We start from the raw sequence: 26,377 nt of genomic DNA, 5'->3' as shown, positions 1-26,377 counted from the left end.
TTTCAGTTTATTTGTTAAGCTTTCGGTCTAGCAGACCTCCATTAGAACATACAGCCAACGTACAGCCTGCACTGCCAGTTTTCAATCTAAAATAAATCGCTTAGACCGCACTTACCAGTAGGAATAGGTATCTCCCATGCTCTGACAGACAACTAGGCTAGAGCTGCCTCTTTCAAGCAGCGGGACACTAATCCGCACAATTATAAGAAATCCCGAACACCCTCCGACTAACCATCAAACAGGCAAAGGGTCAATACAGAACTAAGATCGAATCCTACTACACTGGCTCTGACACTTGTCGGGTGTGGCAGGGCTTGCAAACTACAGAGATTCTGGAGCAGTGGAAACGCGTTCTCTGGAGTGATGAATCACGCTTAACCATCTGGCAGCCCGACGGACAATTCTGGGTTTGGCGGATGCCTGGAGAACGCTACCTGCCCGAATGCATAGTGCCAACTGTAAAGTTGGTGGAGGAGGAATAATGGTCTGTTTCTCATGGTTCGGGCTAGGCCACTTGGTTCGGGCTAGGCCACTTAGTTCCAGTGAAGGGAAATCTTAACGCTACAGCATACGAGGATATTCTAGACAATTCTGTGCTTCCAACTTTGTGGCAACAGTTTGGAGAAGGCCCTTTCCTGTTTCAGCATGACAATGCCCCCAGGCACAAAGCGAGGTCAATACAGAATCTTTTTTGGGAGATCGGTTTGAATGAACTTGACTGGCCTGCACACAGCCCTGACCTCAACCCCATCGAACACCTTTGGATGAATTGAAACTCTGACTGCGAGCCAGGCCTAATCGCACCACATCAATGTCCGACCTCACTAATGCTCGTGGCTGAATGGAAGGAAGTCCCTGCAGCAATGTTCCAACATCTAGTGGAAAGCTTTCTCAGAAGAGTGGAGGCTGTTATAGCAGCAAAGAGGGGACCAACTCTATTTTAATGACCATGATTTGGGAATGAGATGTTCGACGAGCAGTTGTCCACATACTTTTGTAATGTCGTGTATCATACGAAATGGATGATGGCGATCTACAAATTAATACACACCATACGAAAAGTAACATATCATACTACTTGGAGTGTCCCGGATTTCTGTTATGTTACATCTACCCCTGAGTCCAGGTTGGCAGAGCATGCATGCCCAGAGCCTGTGACTGAGCAGTGGCATTCAAAATCAGCCCTGCTTTAGCCTATCAAAGTACTGTCAATGAATAATCATATCAATGGATGGAATCAGTGAATGAATGGCTGCAGTAATCATTACACGGTCTGATAAGCTACATAACAAATTCAGCCTCATTAGACAAAATAACAATTAAGTCATTCAAAACAGATAATAAGTTGTTCAAATGGCTTAGTATCTCGTTTGAATGACTTAGTATCTCATTACTAAGTCCTTCGAACGAGATACTAAGTCGTTCAAATGAGATAGAATTATGTCGTTTGAAAGACTTACTAAGATTCTAATTTAAAAAAAAATGTGCCTTGGTCTTCAGGGCTTCCATATAAATCCAATGACAAGGTGACATTTCATGTTGAATTCACGTTAGTTGACAACTCAACCAAATGTAAATCAAAACTAGATGTTGAACTGATGTCTGTTCCCAGTGCGATGTGTTTGGAAAACATTTAATCACAGGCAATACATTTACTTTGTTTAGTATAGTCCGTTAGTAACTCCACTCAGTGCTTGTAACTACGACTCACTAGTAGAGTTTGTTTGTGTTGTTGGTAATGGATAGCTTAATGATCTGGTCGATAGCTAGCTAGCACTCACTCTCTCACGTGGATAGCACTGTCATCTAAAGGGGCATGAGGGAAGCCCTACAATATTATGTTTTTCTAAAGTAGCGAGAACGCTCAGGAGAAGGCAATGTTGAAAAGTAATCTTTAGACATGTTATACTTTTCTTAAATGTAGTTTTGTAAATGACTAAAATAAGCAGACAAAAAAATTGCATTTGAAAAATGTTAATTTTTTTTCTGTGAGCCAATGGAGTAACCAAGTGTTGTTTTCCCGCAAGGCAGGCTGGGCTGCGAAGTTCTATCTAATATCTACAAGGAGTATAGGTTCCAGAACTACTGGGTTTTACTTAAAGAAAATGAATTCGCATTAACAGTGAAATAATTCTAGACATGGCTTTAAAGAACATGAGGTTGGAGAGCGACTTGGTAACAAACTTCTAACCTCAACTTTCTTAGCCATTGTCATGTTTTTTAAGTTCTTTTCATGAAATTCCAAACCAAGGTCAACTTTCCAACTTTCACTATTACCTCTGTAAAATGAGTGTTGATGAAGGAGCTAAGAGTTCATCCTGCTCCTCTGTTTCTCTAGAAGGTGGCTAGATGAGTTCCTTTATTGCTGGTTTAATATTAAACTATTCATTTGCCGTAATAATGTACTCCTCATTGTAGTCATTCTTATTGAGGAATGGGATAGTTAAAACAAATTACTGGTGCATTAGTAATATCTAAGCTTGAATTATTAATTGCACACCGTCCTGCCGAGGGTTTTTATGAGAGTTGCTAGACAGAAAAGTAATAGCACTTTTGACTCAGTGAGATATGTCAGAACAGTGTCTGGTTGGTCTGGGAGCATGTTAATGTGAACTATGATAGCATCGAAGGCAACATCCAGCAAGCATCAAACCCGCTGACCTCTGATGTTGCAAGCACCACGCTCCAACCAACTGAGCCATCAGAACCAGGGTGTGAGTGTGTGCCTGTCTACACTATTCTGAGTGTTTGTGGGAATGTACAATGCCTGTATCAGGGCCACAATGGGCATAGATGCATTGATTTCACAGAGATCTCTTTCTCTCTCTGAAAAAGGAGCAAATACCCTGAATAAGAGCAAGGGAGATGAGTGGCAAAGTGAGTGGAATTGAGCTAGCCATGTAACTGGCTTTCACACGGTCATCTCTGTAATAGAGCCCAATCATGATAAGTGCTTTGGATTGATTCAACGTTCCCCCCTCCAACCCCCCATCCCAACTCATCTGATTTGCCCCTCTAGGTCAATGGTCTAGGTGAGCCTATTATCAGCTTGGTTTTTACTGATACCCATCATTCAGGCTGTATACAGGTTGAATCTATCGTCCATGGTGTATAGATAAATGTGTTTGCGCTATGCCTGTTTGCATGTGTGTGTGTGTGTGTGTGTGTGTAAGAGAGAGAGTGAAATAGAGAGAGAAGAGAGAGAGAAAGAATACCACTATGACTAGAAGATAGCTACTGGCTTTACACAGACTGAGAAACAGATGTAGATAAAGTTAAGGTATGAGGAAAAGGTGTTTCTCCTCTCCACATTCTGTACATTTCATTGGGTTCAGTTATGAGGTAATAATAACAGCGAACACCCCATTCTCTCTCTCCCTCTCTCGCTCTCTCCTTCAATCTCTCTCGGAGTCTGACATTTAAGCTCTAACAGTGATTTATGAGTTGTTCCCAACTGTCTCTGATATTTGGTATTTAAAACTTGAAATCCTACAAACGACATTCTTAGCATTCTCCGAGAGCGTTATCTGAAAAGAGGCTGGTAAGAGGAGCCTTAATCATAATCTCTTATGAGTGTCACCAGCGCCCATAGACAACCCACCATATGTCACTCCAAGATAAATCACAGTTTCAATTCTGAGCCTCTACCAAACGACAGTAGCCTATATTTCATTCATCCTCCTAAGAACACTGAGAGGGGGCTATTTCTGTGCACTCAGAATGAGGAAGTTGGAATGCGGTTGGATATCTTGTCAAATCCACGATTTCTCCCAATAATATGTAAATCAGTTCATCTCGTGTGAAATATTGTTCCATTGTCTGCTGGCTTAGATTTTTGAGAAGCATCTGGCAAATATGGCAGTTACTTGTGAATTGTTATGTTTTATTAAAGATTTTAAAAACTGATACTTTCACCACTACTATCTGTTGAAGGTTTGTAGATGCTGTTTTTCTGTCTTTGCTTACTGCAATTTGAAAAAGTTAATCCAAAACAATGAGTTTATTTTGCACTAATCTACCAATGCAAGACCTCCCAGATGTATTGCTGAAAGACAAGGCAGATACTGACCTCTAGTGGTGTGATGGCTATACAGCCTACTTCTCGAGTGAGGTTGTGATGCAGATTTTTATTACAAGGACAGAGACACCTGCATTTACCACTAAAAAGGACAACAAACTGCATAGACCTTATACCAGTGTAACTACCAGTTGAATACCTAGCAATACTTTACATTGCCTTACCAATAGAAATATAATTAATTTCTATGGGGTTACCGTAAGTTCATTTAGGTATCTGTAAAGCGTTTTTGCTCTCTTTTTTTGTTTCACTGGACAAATACCACAGTGGTAAGTACAGTCTAATTGTCTGTTCTACTTTGTACAAGGTAATTACCTTGGTTATTCACTTATAGTTATCCTTTGAATAACAGTGGTTTGTATTTTTCCCGTGTGGGAATTGTGCACCTGCGACTTCCCCACGGGGACAATGTGATATGAAGAACACATTCAGAGCCAATTCAGAGCCAGAGCAGATAGCAGCTTCATATTTCTCACAGACATGCACACCTGAACTCAGCTGGCCTTTTCTAGTAACATTCTCATGGTCAGATGTCTTCAGTTTTACCCTTGAGAGAAAAAAATACAATACATGTTTAACTGGAGCATGAAGAGGGTGAAAGGTATTACTAGCCATTCCAAGCTAATTGCTCTGTAGTAGACCTCGAGATGAGGGCTGTTGTCGTGTGGCTGGTGTTGGTGATCTCTCTATGTGGAGCACAGGGACAGATAAAGGTCAATGAAGATGAGACTAAAATAAATGAAGCTGGTGCCACTGCTGAGAAACAGACAACCAACCAAGCTGACATCTGGACTGAGCTGAGAGAGATGAGAGCAGTAGTGAAGAAACTAGGGGCCGTGTCGATGGAGCACAAAATGGAGTTGACAACCGCTAGGTCACAAGTGACGGACATGGAGGCTAGACTGAGAGCTAGGAAGAGTTAGGTGCAGTCAGAAGAGCATGATGGTAGAGCAGGCAGTGAGGCTGAGCGTCACCCACTCTGAGCTGGGCAATGAAGGCCAAGTTTGAGACAGGCGGGAGAGTGCTACAGGAGCACACCAACAGTATGGTTAAGTTAGAAATGAAACTGAGCATTGCACAGATGCAACTGCAAACTGAGAAGAAGTACATTGAGGACCTCAGGAATGACAACTCAGGCATTATTTTTATTATTATCTTTATCACTGTTGTAATTGTGGCTATCATCATCATTATCCATCATCATCTGTTGTTTGATCTACCATGTTCATGTCCAGTGTATTTTAGAGAAACACCATTCCATTCATAAATTGACTGAATTGTATCATTTAGTTCAGGGTACCAAAAATAAGTAAAAAAATAAGAAGGGAATATTTTACATTTTAGTCATTTAGCAGACGCTCTAATCCAGAGCGATTTACAGTAGTGAATGCATACATTTCATTTCATGCATTTATTTATAAAAATAGAAAAAAATTGTACTGGCCCCCCGTGGGAATCAAACCCACAACCCTGCCGTTGCATACATCATGCTGGCGTTGCAAACACCATGCTCTACCAACTGAGCCACAGGGAAGGCTGAATATTTTGAAATGCAATTGTTTTGTCGTACAATTTCAACCTTGGAAGCAAAGGTAACAGCCAATGGGAGACAGGTGAATGAAATGAGGAAGGTGACTGAAAGTAATGTAAGAGAATAGAGAAGAATACATTGCAGCAAAGAGTACAAGGTTACCTCCCAAACTGAATCAATAATTATATTTTTAGCCAACTTGGCTGAACTGAGGCACTTGCAGGGCAGACTGAAGGTCAGTGAGACTGCGGTGGAGGAGGTGAAGAAGGAGAACAGAGGTAATCAACTATGTTTAAAGACATGAACTGATGGGGAGATTATATCATCGTTACCTGTATAAAGAGCACACCATTTTTGACAGTGATTTCAGCTCATAGAGTGGTACTGGAGTCACTTAATGCTAGGTCCAACAGCACTGAGACCCAGGTGGGAGAACAGGGGGTGGATTTGACTGAGCTGAAAGCTGAGGTGGAGGAGCTGAAGAGAGACAGTGAAGGTATGTTGTTCATAATAACCAACATTCATTAAATTGTACATAGAGGTTGATTAAAGGTGAGGATGTTGTGGTCTGAAAAAATTATAATATTGTCACACTCTGACCTAAGAGAGCTGTTTTTTCTCTGTTTAGGTAGGTCAGGGTGTGATAGGGGGTGGGCATTCTATGTTGGTATTTCTATGTTTTGGCCGGGTATGGTTTCCAATCAGAGGCAGCTGTCTATCGTTGTCTCTGATTGGAAGCCATACTTAGGCAGCCTTTTTCCACCTGGTTTGTGTGGGTAGTTATTTTCTGTTTAGTCTCTGTACCTGACAGAACTGTGATCTGATCGTTTCCGTTTGTTATTTTGTCTTTAGTGTTTTTGAGTTAATAAATACCATAATGAGCACTCAACACGTTGCGCTTTGGTCCCCTCTCTACGGCAGCCGTTACAAATATCATGGGGCCACATTTATTAAACTGCCTCAAAGCTATCCAATTTCTGTTTCTACTCACTGTGGCTGCTTTCTAAAGCTCAATCAGATTATCTGGAGGCCCTGACCATGAGGTCAAATGCCACCGAGACTCAACTGGAGGAACAGAAGATGAAGATGGTGAAGCTGACAATTGAAGTACTCAATCAGAGCGCGCAACAGAACATTGTACTGTCTACACTCGGTTTGTTGTTTATATTAAAAATATATAATTACATTTTAATCAGAACTAAAGTTTTGTTGCTAAAGATTCCACTACGCGGTTAGCCTTTACGGCTGGGACTGCAAGTTTGTGTTCCATTTTTTTGCGTGGATTCCGTGAGTGCTAGCTGGCTGTACTACAGACACCTGTCGTCATCGTGGGAAAGACTCATTGTTACGTTTTCGTAAAACAACTGGTTGCAGTAAAGAGCCAACCTGGATACTAAGGAGATCCAGACGGAAATCGACAAGTACCAACAGCTTTACGCTATAGAGGAACAACATACTCCATCATGGAAAGATCTGACTACCTCACAAAAGAACTTTAACCTGACAAAAAAAGAGAAAAACAGATTAATCTACAGACACGGGCGATTTACTTACAAGCTGTTGATTTTGGCGTCAAACTGGTGGCTGTTGTGAAAAAAGTCAATAGTTGGACGAATTGCAGAAGTAATAGAAAATAACACCATTGTTGATTTAGATATTTTTTTCATGAATTAGGCTATTTTCTCTTGAACAATATGGTATATCAACTAGAAACTCAAGGACAATATGAACACAGATACCAAAACAATTATTACTGGTGTATGATAAAACAATGTAACAGTTATTCAAGTATAAATTACCAAAGAGACGATAGATTGCCATAGATTTTCTGTTAATTACCAAAATTACTGAATATTCCAGTAACTTTGGCAAATGACCAGTAGCTTCGCAAACCTGATCTTGAGCCTCCACACATATGAGCTTCAGAAACACTGAACTTTCAGTTACAGCACATGAACATATAGTACAGTAACCCACATTGTTGGATTAAGGATGGTGGTTATGTCTCCTCTGATACAGGTAAATTCACTGCACCAGTGAGAGGAGCCTACTACAGATTCACTGTTGCCAGGTATGACAGTAAATATGGCAGGGGAGCAGCTCTTTTTAAGAATAAAGATCTGATCATGTATGTTTTTGACCAAGAGAGGGCCACAGACCATGACCATTTCTCCAGTGGGGTCACACTACAGCTGGAGAAAGGGGCCACAGTCTACTTACGCATGGTTAGCAACATCTATGAAGTCTATGATGATACTCATAACCATAACTCGTTCAGTGGCTTCCTGCTCTTCGCCATGTCAGAACTGAGTGTATTTGTATGAGGAGAACAGCTGAAACTTTTTGGAATGTCAAATAAATAAATATTGTTTGATCAAACATTGCTTGTGTTTAGTTACATTTCTGAGTAGGACATATAGATTTGCATTGACACGGTTATAGTCGTGCTGTTTGGCACAACTATAGAATGCATTGGTTGAAGCGCAATGTTAAATTCAAATCTCCCCACCATCGTATTCAAGCCAATATGACACCAATGTCGATTAAAATTTGCTAATCAACATGATTGGAGGTACACAACACATACAGTTGAAGTCAGAAGTTTACGTACACTTAGGTTGGAGTCATTAAAACTCTTTTCAACCACTCCACAAATTTCTTGTTAACAAACTATAGTTTTGGCAAGTCGGTTAGGACATCTACTTTGTGCATGACACAAGTCATTTTTCCAACAATTGTTTACAGACAATTGTTACAGATTATTTAACTTAGAATTCACTGTATCACAATTCCAGTGGGTCAGAAGTTTACATACACTAAGTTGACTGTGCCTTTAAACAGGTTGGAAAATTCCCGTAAATTATGTCATGGCTTTAGAAGCTTCTGATAGGCGAATTGACATCATTTGAGTTAATTGGAGGTGTACCTGTGGATGCATTTCAAAGCCTACCTTCAAACTCAGTGCCTATTTGATTGACATCATGGGAAAATCAAAAGAAATCAGCCAAGACCTCAGAAAAAAGAATTGTAGACCTCCACAAGTCTGGTTCATCCTTGATAGCAATTTCCAAATGCCTGAAGGTGCCACGTTCATCTGTACAAACAATAGTACGCAAGTATAAAGACCGTGGGACCACGCAGCTGTCATACCGTAAAAACTGTTCGCTGCTCTGGCACCCCAATGGTGGAACAAGCTCCCTCACGACGCCAGGACAGCGGAGTCAATCACCACCTTCCGGAGACACCTGAAACCCCACCTCTTTAAGGAATACCTGGGATAGGATAAAGTAATCCTTCTACCCCCCCCCCCCCCCTTTAAAAGATTTAGATGCACTATTGTAAAGTGGTTCTTCCACTGGATATTATAAGGTGAATGCACCAATTTGTAAGTCGCTCTGGATAAGAGCGTCTGCTAAATGACTTAAATGTAAATGTAAATACCGCTCAGGAAGGAGATGCGTTCTGTCTCCTAGAGATGAATGTACTTTGGTGAAAAAAATCAATCCCAGAACAACAGCAAAGGACTTTGTGAAGATGCTGGAGGAAACAGGTACAAAAGTATCTATATCCAAAGTAAAACGAGTCTTATATCGACAACCTGAAAGGCCACTCAGAAAGGAAGAAGCCACTGCTCCAAAACCGCCATAAAAAGCCAGACTATGGTTTGCAACTACATATGGGGACAAAGATCGTACTTTTTGGAGAAATGTCCTCTGGTCTGATGAAACAAAAATAGAACTGTTTGGCCATAATGACCATCGTTATGTTTGGAGGAAAAAGGGGGAGGCTTGCAAGCCGAAGAACACCATCCCAACCGTGAAGCACGAGGGTGGCAGCATCATGTGGTGGGGGGGGGGAAGGTTTGTGTAGGCAGGTTACTTTGTATTCAAACTAGTCCTCTTCAGGGGGATAATAGACTTTACAGTGTCCTGCTATTAAAATATAAATGCAACTTCTATCAATTTACAGTTCATATAAGGAATTTAACCAATTGAAATAAATAAATTAGGCCCTAATCTATGGATTTCACATGACTGGGCAGGGGTGCAGCCATGGGTGGGCCTGGGAGGGCATAGGCTAACCCACTGGGGAGCCAGGCCCAACCAATCAGAATAAGATTTTCCCCACAAAGGGGCTTTATTACAGACAGAAATACTCCTCCGTTTCATACAGCTGTCCAGGTGGCTAGTCTCAGATGATCCCGCAGGTGAAAAAGCCGAATGTGGAGCCTTTTTGAGTATTGGAACATTTCTGATCTTTTATTTCAGCTCATGAAACATGGGACTTTACATCTTGAGTTTATATTTTTGTTCACCATATATATATATCTGCCCCACCTGCCCTGAATGATGGGTCGCCACTGCATATACTGCATTGACCTGGTTTTTTTTGCACTGACTCTATGCACACACACTGGACTCATTTCTTTCTCGGCTTTAGACCAATGCCTACTTCTCACTTAAAATGTCGTTTTTTGTTTTTAATTATACTAAGTGCCTGAAATCAGTTGCCTGGATATAGCACAAAATGTTGACAAATAATCCATGAAACTGGCACAGAGGTTTTTCTAATACTATAGGAACTAGCTAACCAACTACTAGCTAGTACCAACCTAGCTACAGTCATTGGTACAAACATTGAATGTAGTTAATGAGGACAAAACCACATTTGGTTTATATCATTTAAGACATTTAGAGTGCTCTGCAAATGTAACTATTACAGATATATTGGCAACCACAAACTTAGATTGGATCAATTTAATCTGTATAGTGAAACTTTACTGAATGCAAAAACAGGCTTCTTACCACTCAAAATTACACTCGCCTGATTTCCCGCCATTATCTTTTTTCCTCCACAAGCCGGGCTCTAAATCAAGTATGGTAATATTTTTACATTTTTTATTATTGCTCAAAACACCAGTATACATACAGGAAGTCTACAAACAAACAGGAATAACATATATTCTATATGCTATTCTAGGGGGTACAACAAACTACAGTTTATACAAAGGCCTTAATAATCCACACGTATGGACTGTTTTTACAGCTTTCTAATTCAAAGAATGTAGAATGATCTTAACTCCTTACAAAAAACAAGTTAGAGAGTTTTTTATTAGTCAATTTACATTTATGAATATGACATTTTTCCATTACCACAATTACATTTGAGGTAAAAATGAGTTTCTTTAAACAGAGCAGTACATTCTTCCATAAGAAATGAAAGAAAATAAAGAATATTATAAAGTATAAATGCACAAATATCTTGCCATGATCTCTTTACATGTAGACAAAATAAATAAATGCAAATGTAACGTCTGCTTCCAACTCACACCCTCAAACACGTAGGTCCCCTGAATGCAGCTCACTTTCCAGGCCACTTTCCAGCTCACACTCTCAAATACCTAGATCCCCTGAACGCAGCTCCCTCTCCAGATCGAAATCACCTGAATTCTAATCACCTGTTCACACACCTGCATGTCATTATCACACACTATTTAGTTCAGTTCTTTGCACCCAATCACTGTGAGGTATTGTTGGACTGCGCGATCGACCTCCTCCTGGGGCACCGCCAAGGGTCGGATCTACCCCTTGTCCATCCCAGAGAATGAGGCTATGGACACATTTATAGAAGATGCTCTCAACATGGAATTCATACGTCCATCCATATCTCCAGCTGTATCCAGTTTCTTTTTTGTAAAATAAAAAGGATGGTAGTCTCCATCCCTGCATAGATTACCGACCCCTCAATGACCTTACCATCAAGAATCACTTCACTCTTCCTCTGATTCTGGCCACACTAGAATAAGTTGGACAGGCTACCATCTACTCCAAACTGGACCTACGCAGTGCTTACAACCTGGTCCGTATCCGAAGTGGGGATGAGTGGAAGACAGTGTTCATCACCACTAGGGGTCACTATGAATAACCTGGTGGTGCCATACAGTCTCACCAACGCTCCTACAGTCCTTCATGAATGAATGGGGGGGGGGGGGGGGGTACTGTAACGTCTGCTTCCAACTCCCTCTCAAACACCTAGATCCCCTGACTGCAGCTCACTCTCCAGATCCCCATCACCTGAATGCCAATCACCTTTTCACACACCTGTATGTCATTATCACACACTATTTAGTTCAGTTCTTTGCACCCCATCACTGAAGTATTGTTTGTTTTGTGACACGTCTTTCGGAGCTCTGTTTTTTTCCCGTGATTTACTCCTCCCGTGTAAGTTTTTGCCTGCCTCACTAATCACGCCTTTTGCCTATTCCCTGCCTGTACTTTCCCTGCCTGTACTTTAGCCTATTTGATTTCCTGATATATACCTATTGCCTGATCTCCTGGACTATGTTTTCCCTGCCTTTACTGTTGCCCTTTTGGACCCCCTGTGTATGACCATCCTTCTGCCTGGACCCAGCTACCTGCCTCCTCCTGTGGTCCTTTGCAATAAACACATGCTGCACCCTGTGCTTGAAACCAGCTCTCTGTCTCCCATCGTGTTCATTACAGCAAAACTGTTTCTGGATGCTCATCACAAAAGGTACACTTAATGTTAGTCTTTTTTTTGTTTCTTCAGGTAATGATTCACAGGGTAATACTTATGGATCATTCTGAGACCTCTGACCTCTCAAGAAGGTGAGGTCTGGTTACATCTATAAACCGCATGAGAGTTTCAGATGAAATAGCATCAGACTATGGTGAACTTTCTAGGTGTAACAGAGATTGTAAAGTGATTAAAACAATTTTAATAATAACATTGAGTAACAACCCTTCTGCATTTAATAAGTTGACTTACCAGTAGGATATGATTATCAAACCAGTTGTTAAAAACTAAAATTTGTTTCTGTACAAAATGTCCTTAATGACCACGCTAAGATCCCTTGTCTATGAAAAGCAGATACCTTTGTAAGAATCTCAATGTTATAGTTATAAAATTGAAGCCACCAAAATGGATGAAAAGTATGGTAATGTACTATGATCATTTGAAAGAGTTTTGTTTGAGAATAAACCCAAGCATATCATCCCCTATCTGGGTTAAGTAAAATGATAATCAGGCAAGACCTAAATATAATTTCTCTATTTGTGAAAAACTTCTATTTCATCATAACAATATATGGCATTGAGATGGACTGGGAGGGAGTATAAAATATTTTTTCTATGAGGAGTTCAGAGAATGTCCAGTAGAGAGCAGCAAACAGAGTACAGCCTCATCAGAGGAACATCAAGACTGCTTTCATTTTACATTTTCCATATGCTCTTATCCAGAGCAATTAGTGTTAAGTGCCTTGCTCAAGGGCACATTGAAAGATTTGTCACCTAGTCGGCTAAGGGTTTTGAACCAGCAACCTTTCAGTTACTGGCCCAACACTCTTAACTGAGGATCAAAAAAGAAACTAGGCATCAAGAAAGTAATAGTGAAGCGAATGCAAATATGCTCAATGTCCATATAATTCCCATTTATCTCTAAGAACAGAGAACATCATGTCAGTGTGGTTTTAGTGAGGTGAGATTTTGTTCTACAGAAACATTGCCCCATTTCTTGCTGGTTGGCATTTATTGTCTTGAATCTTTCCCTGGAGACAGAACTGCAGAGTGGTTACTAGCTGTCACTGCCATAAAATCAGATTTAAAACCTTAACCAGACTTCTAACCCTAATGCCTAACCTTAAATTACGCACATTTATGTTTTCATACATTTTTACGATATAGCCATTTTTTTGCTTTACAGCTGGCCCACAGAGGAAATCACTCAGTTATGCCTCCAGAGCAAGATTCATGACAAATGTCAACCTTTCCCTTTTCCAGGCCTATGATAAGCAGTGAGGAGCTGTAGGCTACCTGGTACTCTTCCAGTTGTCTGCAGGGCTTAGAGCCACAGAGCGCAGCATCCACAGGGTCATCAATATGGAACCCTGCGGCTATGGAACCCTGACCTGTTCACCGGACGTGCTACCTGTCCCAGACCTGCTGTTTTCAACTCTCTAGAGACAGCAGGAGCGGTAGAGATACTCTCAATGATTGGCTATGAAAAGCCAACTGACATTTACTCTTGAGGTGCTGACTTGTTGCACCCTCGACAACTACTGTGATTATTATTATTTGACCATGCTGGTCATTTATGAACATTTGAACATCTTGGCCATGTTCTGTTATAATCTCCACCCGGCACAGCCAGAAGAGGACTGGCCACCCCTCATAGCCTGGTTCCTCTCTAGGTTTCTTCCTAGGTTTTGGCCTTTCTAGGGAGTTTTTCCTAGCCACTGTGCTTCTACACCTGCATTGCTTGCTGTTTGGGGTTTTAGGCTGGGTTTCTGTACAGCACTTTGAGATATCAGCTGATGTAAGAAGGGCTATATAAATACATTTGATTTGATTCAATACTCGCTTCTCATCTGGAAGTTGGAAACTAGCTACAGATATAATCAAAGGTTTTTGGTTACAGGAAAGGTATCGTTTGGCTGAACACAGAATTTTTTTAACCAACCTTGACGATACTATCTTTGTTCTTTATTCGCCCAAACATGTATCAAACAATATCTGTGTCCAGTTGCAGGTGATTAATTTGAATTTAGAAAATGCTCCTTTATTTAAAAATATATTTGTTTTGCTCTATGAAGTAATCCAACAGTGTGGTTATATCACATTACCTGGTGTACAATCTGTAGCTACAGGAGCCTGGGGCACAGAAGACGTTCAAATCAATTGCATCATAACATTGGCTTTTTGTCAGTCAAGGTCACATTCAGAAGGGGGATGAGGGCTAAGTTCAGTAGGGAAATACTGTGGAATGTTGCAGATAAAAATAGAACTGGTGTGATTCCTTATTTTGTAAGTCAGAGGATGTGTTTGTTCGACATACTATATTTCCCCATCTACTTTCCACAACGTTTGGCCTTGCCGAACGCATCCAAAGTTTTACATACACTCATCTGCCTCCCATAACACAGAAAGCAACAGAGGTTTGCTGACCACAACCAGTAGTTTGGCCTGTTGTTCTGGACCCATGGCTCCTGGAGTGGTCTCCACTGCACTCTTTAAGAGGCCTCGGAGCTCAGAACCAAACGCCTCAATATGTCGCCGTACTCCCGTCACAATGCCTGAAAGAACTGTATGCAAAATAAGGTCACCACTACTGTCTGTCAATAATTGCAGATTAACTTCATGATATATTCAAATGCATTTTTAAAACCGAACAAACAAAGTATCATGGATGACTCTCTACTACATGATCTGTATTGTTACACTGATAACATTGCAGTAGTGCATTCAGAAGAAGAGCCTGCTGATCATTTTCACTTTACCTGAGGTAGCAGATTTTCCAGAATTACAGCAGGTAAAAGGAGATACTTTAACACAACTCATCATGATGGATTACTCCAAGTTGTTCTGTTTAACATCACATTCACTTCATATACTGATTTACCAAGTTAATACTTGTCTATACGTTATAAACGGCAAGTTAATACTTGGTAAATCAATCCCATCCCCACCCTGACCTTACACACCTTAATTAGGCACAGGCAGTAGAGCTGACACAACATTGGCAGTACAGTACAGCGTTTCTCAACCATTTCAGGACCAGTGACTGGCGAGACATGGTCCTCTTTTTTTCCTTTTTTTTTAAAACCAGCTCATGTTTAAAGCAAATACAATATGTAAAACACTGGAAATACAACTCACTACTTTAACTGTTCCTCTGCTATAGCCATTTTGTTTGCATCTCTGCATCTTCTCTGCTGTCACTCTGTGCTTTTTCTTGTTCTCTGTCTAACTGTCTGCTTAAGCCTTATACGTTATAAACGTCAAGCTAACGACTTAGGCTATATTGCAAATTAGTGCCAGTCATACGTGTTCCCCTGAATCAACACCTACCCTAAGTGTTCATTATTGTTACAGGGCTCCAGACTAACATTTTCTCCTGGTGTCACTGGTGCCACTAACTTTTACAATCATCTTCTAAAGTATTTTATGGTGCTTTATTAAGAAGCATGATTAACAGACTGAGGTATTCAATAAAAAAAGTTGTTTCATCTAATGCATCCAAGCAGGAATGCATGATTCAAGATATTTTCATGTAAAACCTAAAGTACTGCATTCTTATACTTGAGTAAAAGTAAAGATGCCTTAATAGAAAATGACTCAAGTGAAAGTCACCCAGTAAAACACTACCTGAGTAAAAGTCTAAAAGCATTTGGTTTTAAATATACTTAAGTATGAAAAAGTAAATGTAGTTGCTAAAATATACTTAAGTATTAAAATATAATAAAATAAAATCCTTTATATTAGGCAAACCAGACTGCACAATGTTCTTGTTTTTATTTTATTTATGGATAGCCAGGGTCACACTCCAACACTCAGACTTAATTTACAAACTGTGTTTAGTGACTAGGTAAGACCTTACACTAGGTAAGACCTGGGCGGAGCATCCCCTGTATTTTGGTTAGTGCGCCAGGTGGTGCTGGGTAGGTAGTTAAGTTAGAGGGGGCTTTGACATTTACTTTCTTCGGTTCCTTTCAGCCCCTTTTCCCTAAATTTACCATGTGAAGGAATAAATTCCTTGTAAACGGTAAATTCTCTGCCTTTGTCATCCTTACTTGCACCTACAGTCCCATACCCCTTTCACTCCACCTACAGTCCCATACCCCTTTCACTCCACGGGGAGTTGAGTTGTAGCAGGGTGTTGCATTTCCTCTTCCTCTTCCTAAGTCACTAGTTCCAGTACAAAATAAGATTAATTACAACATTTTCATTGATTGTAAACAGTTCTATATTAATTTCTGTTTTAGTCACCTTGAAGAAAATGTGTCCCTCTAAGAGTGATGGATGATGTCACAGCTAGCACAAGCTATTTGTTTCCTCATGAAGGTGTCAATATTTTCATCAATGTGCAGCATTTTTTTGCACTCGTTTTTATGCTAGCTAGCGAGCTAAGGATCTACTGTTTGCCACAATTTGCATGTCAGCTGACTAGCTAGCTAAGTTGTAGTCACTGTTATAGCAGATGAGAAATGTTTATCGTGTTATTGCTAAACATACTGTATGTGCCTTATTAAAGGCAAGTCAACACAGTTTTCATGATTTCTGGTAGATCATCGAAATAAATCAATCACATGTTTTTGGAGTTTATCAGTTTATACCTAATCAAATTCCTAAAGGAAATGAAAGTTGAAAGTTCCATTTATATTCCTAAAACATAAGTTTAAAATGATGCTGCCACTGCTTCCTGTTGACAATAACTTTTAATAAATAGCCCAATGTCAAAACACTGTTTTGAAGTGTCCAAATCAATAAACAGTGTGACATATTGAAAAAATAAAATGAACTACCTACACATACAGCTGAAGTCGGAAGTGTTCATACACTTGGGTTGGAGTCATTAACTTGTGATTCAACCACTCCACACATTTGTTGTTAACAAGCTAAAGTTTTGGCAAGTTGGTTAGGACATCTACTTTGTGCATGACACAAGTCGTTTCCAGACAGATTATTTCACTTATAATTCACTGTATCACAATTCCAGTGGGTCAAAAGTTTACATATACAAAGTTGACTGTGCCTTTAAACAGCTTAGAAAATTCCAGAAAATGATGTCATGGCTTTAGAAGCTTCTGATAGGCTAATTGACATAATTTGAGTCAACTGGAGGTGTACCTGTGGATGTATTTCAAGGCCTACCTTCAAACTCACTGCCTCTTTGCTTGACATCTTGGGAAAATCTAAAGAAATCAGCCAAGACCTCAGAAAATAAATTGTAGACCTCCACAAGTCTGGTTCATCCTTGGGAGCAATTTCCAAACGCACAGAGGTGGCAGCATCATGTTGTGGGGGTGCTTTGCTGCAGGAGGGACTGGTGCACTTCACAAAATAGATGGCTTCATGAGGGAGGAAAATTATGTGGATATATTGAAGCAACATCTCAAGACATCAGTCAGGAAGTTGAAGCTTGGTTGCAAATGGGTCTTCCAAATGGACAATGACGCCAAGAATACTTGCAAAATGGCTTAAGGACAACAAAGTCAAGGTATTGGCGTGGCCATCACAACGCCCTGACCTCAATCCCATAGAAAATGTGTGGGCAGAACTGAAAAAGCGTGTGCTAGCAAGGAGGCCCACAAACCTGACTCAGTTACACCAGCTCTGTCAGGAGGAATAGGCCATAATTCACCCAACCTATTGTGGGGAGCTTGTGGAAGGCTACCTGAAATGTTTGACCCAAGTTAAACAATTTAAAGGCAATGCTACCAAATACTAATTGAGTGTATGTAAACTTCTGACGCACTGGGAATGTGATGAAAGAAATAAAAGCTCTAACAAATCATTCTCTCTACTATTATTCTGACATTTCACATTCTTAATGGTGATCCTAACTGACCTAAGACAGGGAATTTTTACCTGGATTATGTCAGGAATTGTGAAACTGAGTTTAAATGTATTTGGCTAAGGTGTATGTAAACTTCAACTGTATGTAAAAACATTATGCTGGATTTCAAGCAGATGCCTCAGGAGCAGCTGAACATCAGTTTGATCATGACAACATGCCTCCCACAGCTTTACAAGTATTCCCTGTGTCACGGCTGTAGAAAGGATCGGACCAAAGTGCAGCGTGTGTTTCGTTCCACATATTTATTTAATCCGTGAAAACTATGCAATACATCAAAAAACTGAAATCTACAAAATAACAAACCGTGACGCAAAGGACAAAAAAACACTAATCAAAAATAATCACCCACAAAAACAGGTGGGACAAACATCAACTTAAATATGACCTCCAATTAGAGAAGACGACCCGCTGCCTCTAATTGGAGATCATACCAAACAAAACCAACATAGAAATACAAAACATAGACAAACACCCCCTGTCACGCCCTGACCTACTCTACCATAGAAAATAACCACTTACTATGGTCAGGACGTGACACCCTGATATTACTGTATGTTTCTTTGGATTGGCAATTTCATCATGACCACCTCTCCCATCTGCTGATCACCAGTTCACTTAGCTACAGATTGGTTAAATCACATATCTGGTGTAACAAAGATGTTTGGTATCCATCCGGGAGTTACAAGATAGGTACTGTTTGGCACAGAGAATTTTCGACCAACCTTAGCGATGCTGTCTTTGTCCTTGATTCGAGGAAACGGGATTCTCATGAAATGTCCATGTCCAGTTTTAATGGGTCAGTTTGAATATAGAAAATGCTCCTTAATTAAAATGTTTTTTCCTCATAAGGTAATCCAACAATATGTGTGCCGCCAACATACCCATTTCAAGTCTTCTCACTCATTGATCGAGACAGGTCTCTGTCATCGTGACATGCAGCACTTTGGGGTGGACACCGACCTGTCTTGATCAATGAGAGAAGACTTGGATTTAGAAAATATACAAGATGTCGGCAGAAATCTTTGGGTAAATCACATCATCTGGTGTAACAATCTGTAGATAAAGTTCTCTGCACTTGTGTGTCTCTACACCTGAGACACACTGAACTACACTGTTCATGCTATTTTTCTATATAGCATTCTTGTTGAATACCCAGTTCTCTTGAGTTAGCATTAAATAGTGTACACTCCCCTGTATTTTAGAATTTGACAAATAAACAAACATTCTTTGGTTATGTGAATGTCTATCATCTGTTTGATGCTACAGAGCCCAGAACAACTGAAATATATTCTGTGAATCTATAAGGGCAGACAAATTTCAAAGATTGATATTTATTTTATGGTGGTCCTAAATCAGGGTTCTCCAACCCTGTTCCTGGAGAGCTACCATCCACTAGGTTTTCACCCTATTCTAGCACACCTGATTCAAATAATTAGCTGGTTGATAAACTGAACCAGGTTAGTTACAACTGGGGTTGGAGCAAAACCTACAGGAGGGTAACTCCAGGAACAGGGTTGGAGACCTCTGTTCTACCACAGGAGGTTGGTGGCACCATAATTGGGGAGGACGGGCTGGTAGTAATGGCTGGATCGGAATAAATGGAATGGTATCAAATACATAAAACACGTGGTTTACATGTGTTTGATGCCATTCCATTAACTCAGTTCATTCTCCTGAGTGGTGGCGCGGTCTAAGGCACTGCATCTCACTGAAATAGGCGTCACTATAGTACTTGGTTCGAATCCAGGCTGTATCACATCCGGGCGTGATTGGGAGTCCCATAGGGCGGTGCACAATTGGCCCAGTGTCGCCGGAGTAGGCTGTCATTGTAAATAAGAATTTGTTCTTAACTGACTTGCCTTGTTAAAGAGAGGCTAAATTTAAAAAATATATGTTTTTACAAATACAATATTATGAGCCGTCCTCCCCTCAGCAGCCTCCTGTGTGTTCTGCATGGTCTTATGCTGAGCCACACTGGCTGAGTTTACACAGTCAGCCCAATTCTGATATTTTTTCCACTAATTGGTCTTAATCACATATCTTTTTCAGAACTGATCTAGCATCAGTAAATTGGCAGCAAGATTGCTAGCCAGCTGAGACTGGCTGAGAACCAACCATAGGTGATTTATACACATTCATCATTGCTACCAACACACAAACAGAGTTAACCATATCGACAATTCCATTTTTAGTAAGAGAGTGATTTCCAGACAAGAGTGGAATAGATGGCAACCAAATTGAGATACCATATAAGAGTAAAATTAGCAAGCTTACGTTAGCTAACATCAGTTAAAGATAGAACGAACAAACAAACGTTTACTCTGCTGAAGGTAGCTACCAGTCTAGCAGTGACTACCATGGCATAAGCTAAATTTATTAGCCGTGTGTACATTTAAATGTGTAATTTAGCAGACGCTCTTATCCAGAGCAACTTACAGTAGTGAGTGGATACATTTGAGTACTTTTTCCTCGTGGGTATCAAACCCACAACCCTGGCGTTGCAAGCGCCATGCTCTACCAACTGACCCACATGGGATGCCAAAAGATAGCTACATGATTTAGCTGATGGCTAGTTCAATACAGCACTGTAACCTTAACTAGCTAACTTACCCAGCTAGGCTAGCAAGCTAGCAAACGTTAGGTTACCTCTAATGGAGAATCTTCCGTTTTGTGAAGGATATATATATTTTTTTATCTGTGGTATCGCATTACTTCTCAGCTGTCGTCGAAATGGATTCCCCATCAGTTCAGCCTGAAAATCCCTCTGATCATCTTTGGTCACCACATAATTCTTGTTAGCTGCAAACCATGACTGATGGCTGTCTTCAACAAATTCTCTTCTTAACAGTGATATACAAATTGTTCTCAGATTCCCTGTGGCCTAGGAATCGTTAGTTTAAACAGTGCATACACGTTTGGCCCTGCTCTATTGAGATATGAGTGATTAACAAAATAGTGTTGCATTTACCTTTCTGCGTTGCCGACCAACTTGAAACAAAATGCAACAATCCAAACGCAGCTTGCTGTCTTCTACAAGTTTTCCTCTAACCAGTGATATACATATTATTCCCAGATTCCATGTTTTTTTTTAGTAAGGTCAGTTTGAACAGGACGTGTCCGACTCTCCCATTCTATGGATTTCAACGTGATATCAATATGAGTGATCGACAAATAAGTGTTGCGTTTCTCTTTCCGTTTTGGTGACCCCAAATCAAAATGCATCACTCAAATGTAGCTGGTTGTCTTCAGAAACCTTCCAGGCATTGCTGGCTATCAATGATCCCGGTCAACAATTCTCCCAGCTCATCTGTCTCTGGTCTTATCAGTCTTGAAATTTTATGTTTTTCCACAGAACCTTAGAAAGACAATATATATTCTAATCGATGGGGCTGTAGTGGAGCAGATTGAGAGCTTCAAGTTCCTTGGTGTCCACGCCAACAACAAACTAACATGGTCCAAACACACCAAGACAATCGTGAAGAGAGCATAACAATGCCTTTTCCCCACAGGAGACTGAAAAGATTTGGCATGGGTCCTCAGATCCTCAAAGTTCTACAACTGAACCATCAAGAGCATCCTTACTGGTTGCATCACCGCCTGGTATGGCAACTGCACGGCATCTGACCGCAAGGCACTACAGAGGGTAATGCATACGGCCCAGTACATCACTGTGGCCAAGTTTCCTGCCATCCAGGACCTCTATACCAGGCGATGTCAGAGGAAGGCCCTAAAAATTGCTAAGGACTCCAGCCACCCTAGTCATCGACTGTTCTCTCTGCTACCGCACGCCAAGCGGTACCGGTGCACCACGTCTAGATCAAAAAGGCTTCTTAACAGCTTCTACCCCCAAGCCATGAGACTCCTAAACAGTTAATCAAATGGCTACCCAGACTATTTGCATCCTCCCCACCCCCCATTTTTACGCTGCTGCTACTCTCTGTTTGTTATTCATGCATAGTCACTTTCCATTACCTACATTGACATATTATCCCAATTACCTCAGATAACCGGTGCCCCCGCACATTGACTCTGTACTGCAACCCCCTGTATATAGCCTAGTTACTGTTATTTTATTGTTGCTCCTTAATTTTTTTGTTATATATAGCAATGGATCCTCGTAACATTATTTAAAATGTACTCATTCCAATTACAGGGCCAACAGAGAGTCCTGTTTTGTTCTTTTTAGGATACCTCCACAAGTCAGCAGTGGGTAATTTGCGTGCCTGCTGCCTTAATCCTTGGGAATGGTAGCTGTTTCCTAGGCTCCCATTCCGGGATCAAACCCTGAATCCCCATTACCAGTGTTAGGCACAGAAAGCACCATCAAAAGTAGATAGGACATACATTCGAATGAGACATCACCGCCAAGAAGGGCGTGGGACGGCTCGAGGTTATCTAGAGTCAAAACAAGTGTCCGGGGGAAATATCTACACCACATGGGTTTTGGGCCTGATAAATGCACAGATACCCAAAGGTTAACTCATTGGCATGTATTAACTCTAGAATTGCCACAGTTATCCAAGTAACATTGGAGCGATCAAGGAACCATAACTGATGAGCCATTCGCAGTTTCACTGTACGGGTAATGTGTACTTTGACTTCAAAACATATTTTAGTGGTCACAAACACATGTTTAGCAGATGTTATTGCGGGTGTAGCGAAATGCCTGTGCTTCTAGTACAGACAGTGCAGCAATATCTAACAAGTAATATCTAACAATTTCACAACATATACCCAATAAACACAAATCTAAGGAATGGAATTAAGCATATATAAATATATGGACGCGCAATGTCAGAGCGACAAAGACTAAAATACAGTAGAATAGTATAGAATACAGTATATACATATCAGTAATGCAAGATATGTAAACATTATTAAAGTGTCTAGTGTTCCATTTATTAAAGTGTCCAATGATTTCAAGTCTGTGTATATAGGCAGCAGCCTTTCTGTGCAAGTGATGGCTATTTAACAGTCTGATTGCCTTGAGATAGAAGCTGTTTTTCAGTCTCAGCTTTGATGCACCTGTACTGACCTCGCCTTCTGGATGATAGCTGGGTGAACAGGCAGTGGCTCGGGTGGTTGTTGTCCTTGATGATCTTTTTGACCTTCCTGTGACATGGGGTGCTGTAGGTGTCCTAGATGGCAGGTAGTTTGCCGCCCGGTGACGCGTTGGGCAGACCGCACCACCCTCTGGAGAGCCCTGCGGTTGTGGGTGGTGCAGTTGCCGTACCAGGCAGTGATACAGCCCGACAGGATGCTCTCAGTTGTGCATGGCTTAATCTTTGAGACAAGCATATGCTACTACGAGGCTTAACCAGTTATCCCCAACAACATTACATTTAACTTGGGCGCACAGCGAGGCGCAGGAGCACAGTCCTTTCATTTTATTTCATCACAACATGTTTTTATTGCTTGTTATACTTCAATTGTACTTTATGTTCACGATTTTCATTTTTAATGTCACATATGGTGTCGCAACAAAGGACTAAAAAACAGACTCCTTTTATGTTTAGACCATGTGCTCCAGCAATGTCTTTTGTACTTCCTCATTGCAAGAGGACCATCCCCTGTGCAATGGTGCCCGAATGCATACCCGTTTTTTAATCACAGTATCGTGTCACACCAAGTAGACATTGGTTTTGGTGACAAAATGTAATCAATGACAACTATTTGGAAATATCATGCATTGACATGGAGACTTTTATTTCTTGAAATAGACTTGTGTTATGATTAAAAGAGGAAGAGAGCGATACCAGCCCCCCGCAGGTGCCGTGCTAGAGTGGGCATCCAGCCAGGGAGAAGTATGCCTGCGCAATACATCTGGCCACCAGTGCGTCTCCTGGGCCCAGGCTACCCTGCGCCTGCTCTACGCACGGCAGCCATCTTGCCTCAGCACAGCCCAGTTCGCCCTGTGCCAGTACTCCGCCCGTGCCGGGCTACAGAAAAAAATCCAGCCAGGACAGGTTGTGCAGGATGTGCGCTCCAGACCTCCAGTGCGTAGTCAAGGCCCCGTGTATCCAGTTCCTGCTCCTCGCACTAGCTCTGTGGTGCACGTCCCTAGTCTGGCACCTCCAAAGCCAGCACAACGCACCAGGCCTTTAGTGCACCTGCCCAGTCCAGTACGTCCTGTTCCTGCTCCTCGCACTAGCCCTGTGGTGCGTGTCACTAGTCTGGCACCTCCAAAGCCAGTCCCACGCATCAGGCCTTCAGTGCGCAGTCCCCGTCTAGAGCTTCCGGTGACAGTTCCCAGTCCGGCGCAGCCAGAGTCGGCCCGCCAGTCCGGCGCAGCCAGAGTCGGCCCGCCAGTCCGGCGCAGCCAGAGTCGGCCCGCCAGTCCGGCGCAGCCAGAGTCGGCCCCTCAGCCCAGAGCCTTCAGCGGTGGGCTACAGCCCTGAGCCTTCAGCAGGGGTGGACAGGTTAGAGTGGGGATTAAGCCTGGAGCCAGAGCCACCTCCGTGGGGGGAGGTTTGGGAAGGGGGGGGGGGTGTAGCACAGGAACCATCGGTGATGGTGGCCACCCTCCCTTCCCTCCCTTTATTTCGGGGTTATTGTTTTGTTAGTTTTTTGTTTCAGGTGCATCCGGGGTCTGCACCTTTGGGGGGGGGGGGGGTACTGTCACGTCCTGACCAGTAAAAGGGGTTATTTGTTATTGTAGTTTGGTCAGGGCGTGGCAGGGGGTGTTTTGTGTGTTTCGGGTTTTTGGTTTATGTTCTATGTTTTCTGTTTCTATGTGGGTTTTCTAGTTTTTCTATTTCTATGTTAGTTTTGGGAACGACCTCCAATTAGAAGCAGCTGGTTGTCGTTGCTTCTAATTGGAGGCCATATTTAAGTGGGTTTATTTTCTCTTGTGTTTGTGGGTGGTTGTTCCATGTATAGTCTATGTACCTTACAGGACTGTTTTTCGTCATTCTTTTGTTCAGTGTTCATTTCTTTAATAAATCAAGAAGATGATTCACATCCCCGCTGCAGTTTGGTCCGATCATTACGACGCATATGACATATAGATTCAAAGAAATCGTTAGGCGCTGACAATCTGGATCCATATTTACTCAAGTGTGCGGCACCTATTATTGCTGGTGTAGTGACGCATATTTTTAATCAAACATTTGTCGTAGGAAAGATTCCTAAATCTTGGAAAACAGCTTTTGTTTTACCACTCCTCAAGGGAGGTGATGGTAGTGAATTGGATAATTATCGGCCCATCTCTAAGCTCTCCTGTTTGGCAAAAATTCTAGATTCACTGATGAATAGGCAACTACAATCTTTTTTAACTGTTAACAATATTCTTTCTAGTAATCAATCTGGCTTTAGACCTAAACACAGTACTATTACGGCCACTGTACGTGTTGTAAATTATATTACTAATGCCCTACATAATAGAAAGTACTGTGCCGCCTTGTTCATAGATTTATCTTAATCTCTTAAAGGTCACTCAACAGACCTCCTACCCTGACCTAATCCTCTTCCTTATTATCTACCTCTTCACCTCGTTGCCAACATCGGCCTCATAGTACTGATCTCCATGGAGAGGAGCCTGCATCATCTCATGTACATCCTTTTCTGAAACGTGTCTCTTAATAACATAGTCGGGGCTAGAGCGATGATACCTCGTCTGTTAGGGGACATTTTGACCGCAGCTTCTGAGCGATAAATCACTTACATAGTGTGTCATTCAGGCTTTCTGTGCTCATGTTTACGCTACGACATCACACACCGTTCTCATGATCATGGCCTTTGACATGTATGTGGCCATCTGCAAACCCCTGCCGTACACTACCATCATAAAAATGGTAATCAGGTTGTCTGTGTCTGCCTGGGGGGTGGCCATAGTCTTAGTGGGGATTCTGCTAGGCATCACCATCCGCATATCACGCTGTAGGTCTAACATATTTAACACGTACTGCGACAGCGCCTCCTTATTCAAGCCCTCCTGCGAGAGTGTGTTTATAAATAACCTATGTCTTAACATTTACTGTTATGCTGTTTGTCTCATCGATAGGCAGCATCAGTCTCACCTATCTGAAGATTGCCATTGTTTGTCTGAGTAGAAGAAACAGCAAGGCCCTGACAACCTGTTGCACACGCTTACTGGTCTACCATATTGTGCTGGGATGTGGGTTTACCATTACCATCCTCCATCGCTTCCTAGCCTATGCAGACCTGCGCAAACTGAATAGTGTGCTGGGTAGTGTGGTCCCTACCTGTGTCAACCACATAATATATGGTTTACAGACTAAAGAGATTAAACAGAGGATATTTAGTGTTCACAGAGCCAAGGTAGCCGCAGGATTTTGTGTTAAATCTGATGGTAAAATAAATAATCTATAATATAATGAGAACTGCAGTGTATGTGTGTGGCGTTCATAAAACAAGGGTGGAGTTTCTTCTCA

General features: G+C 41.5%; 1 pseudogene; it reads left to right on the top strand.

Moving 5' to 3' along the window:
- Positions 1-4,725: 4,725 nt before the first annotated feature.
- On the top strand, positions 4,726-26,315 carry LOC106603234 (olfactory receptor-like protein COR4; annotated as a pseudogene).
- Positions 26,316-26,377: the final 62 nt, after the last annotated feature.

The sequence above is a fragment of the Salmo salar genome, chromosome ssa04 (genome assembly GCF_905237065.1).
Source record: "Salmo salar chromosome ssa04, Ssal_v3.1, whole genome shotgun sequence".
Lineage (NCBI taxonomy): Eukaryota > Metazoa > Chordata > Actinopteri > Salmoniformes > Salmonidae > Salmo > Salmo salar.
This window is presented reverse-complemented; position numbering and strand designations above follow the sequence as displayed.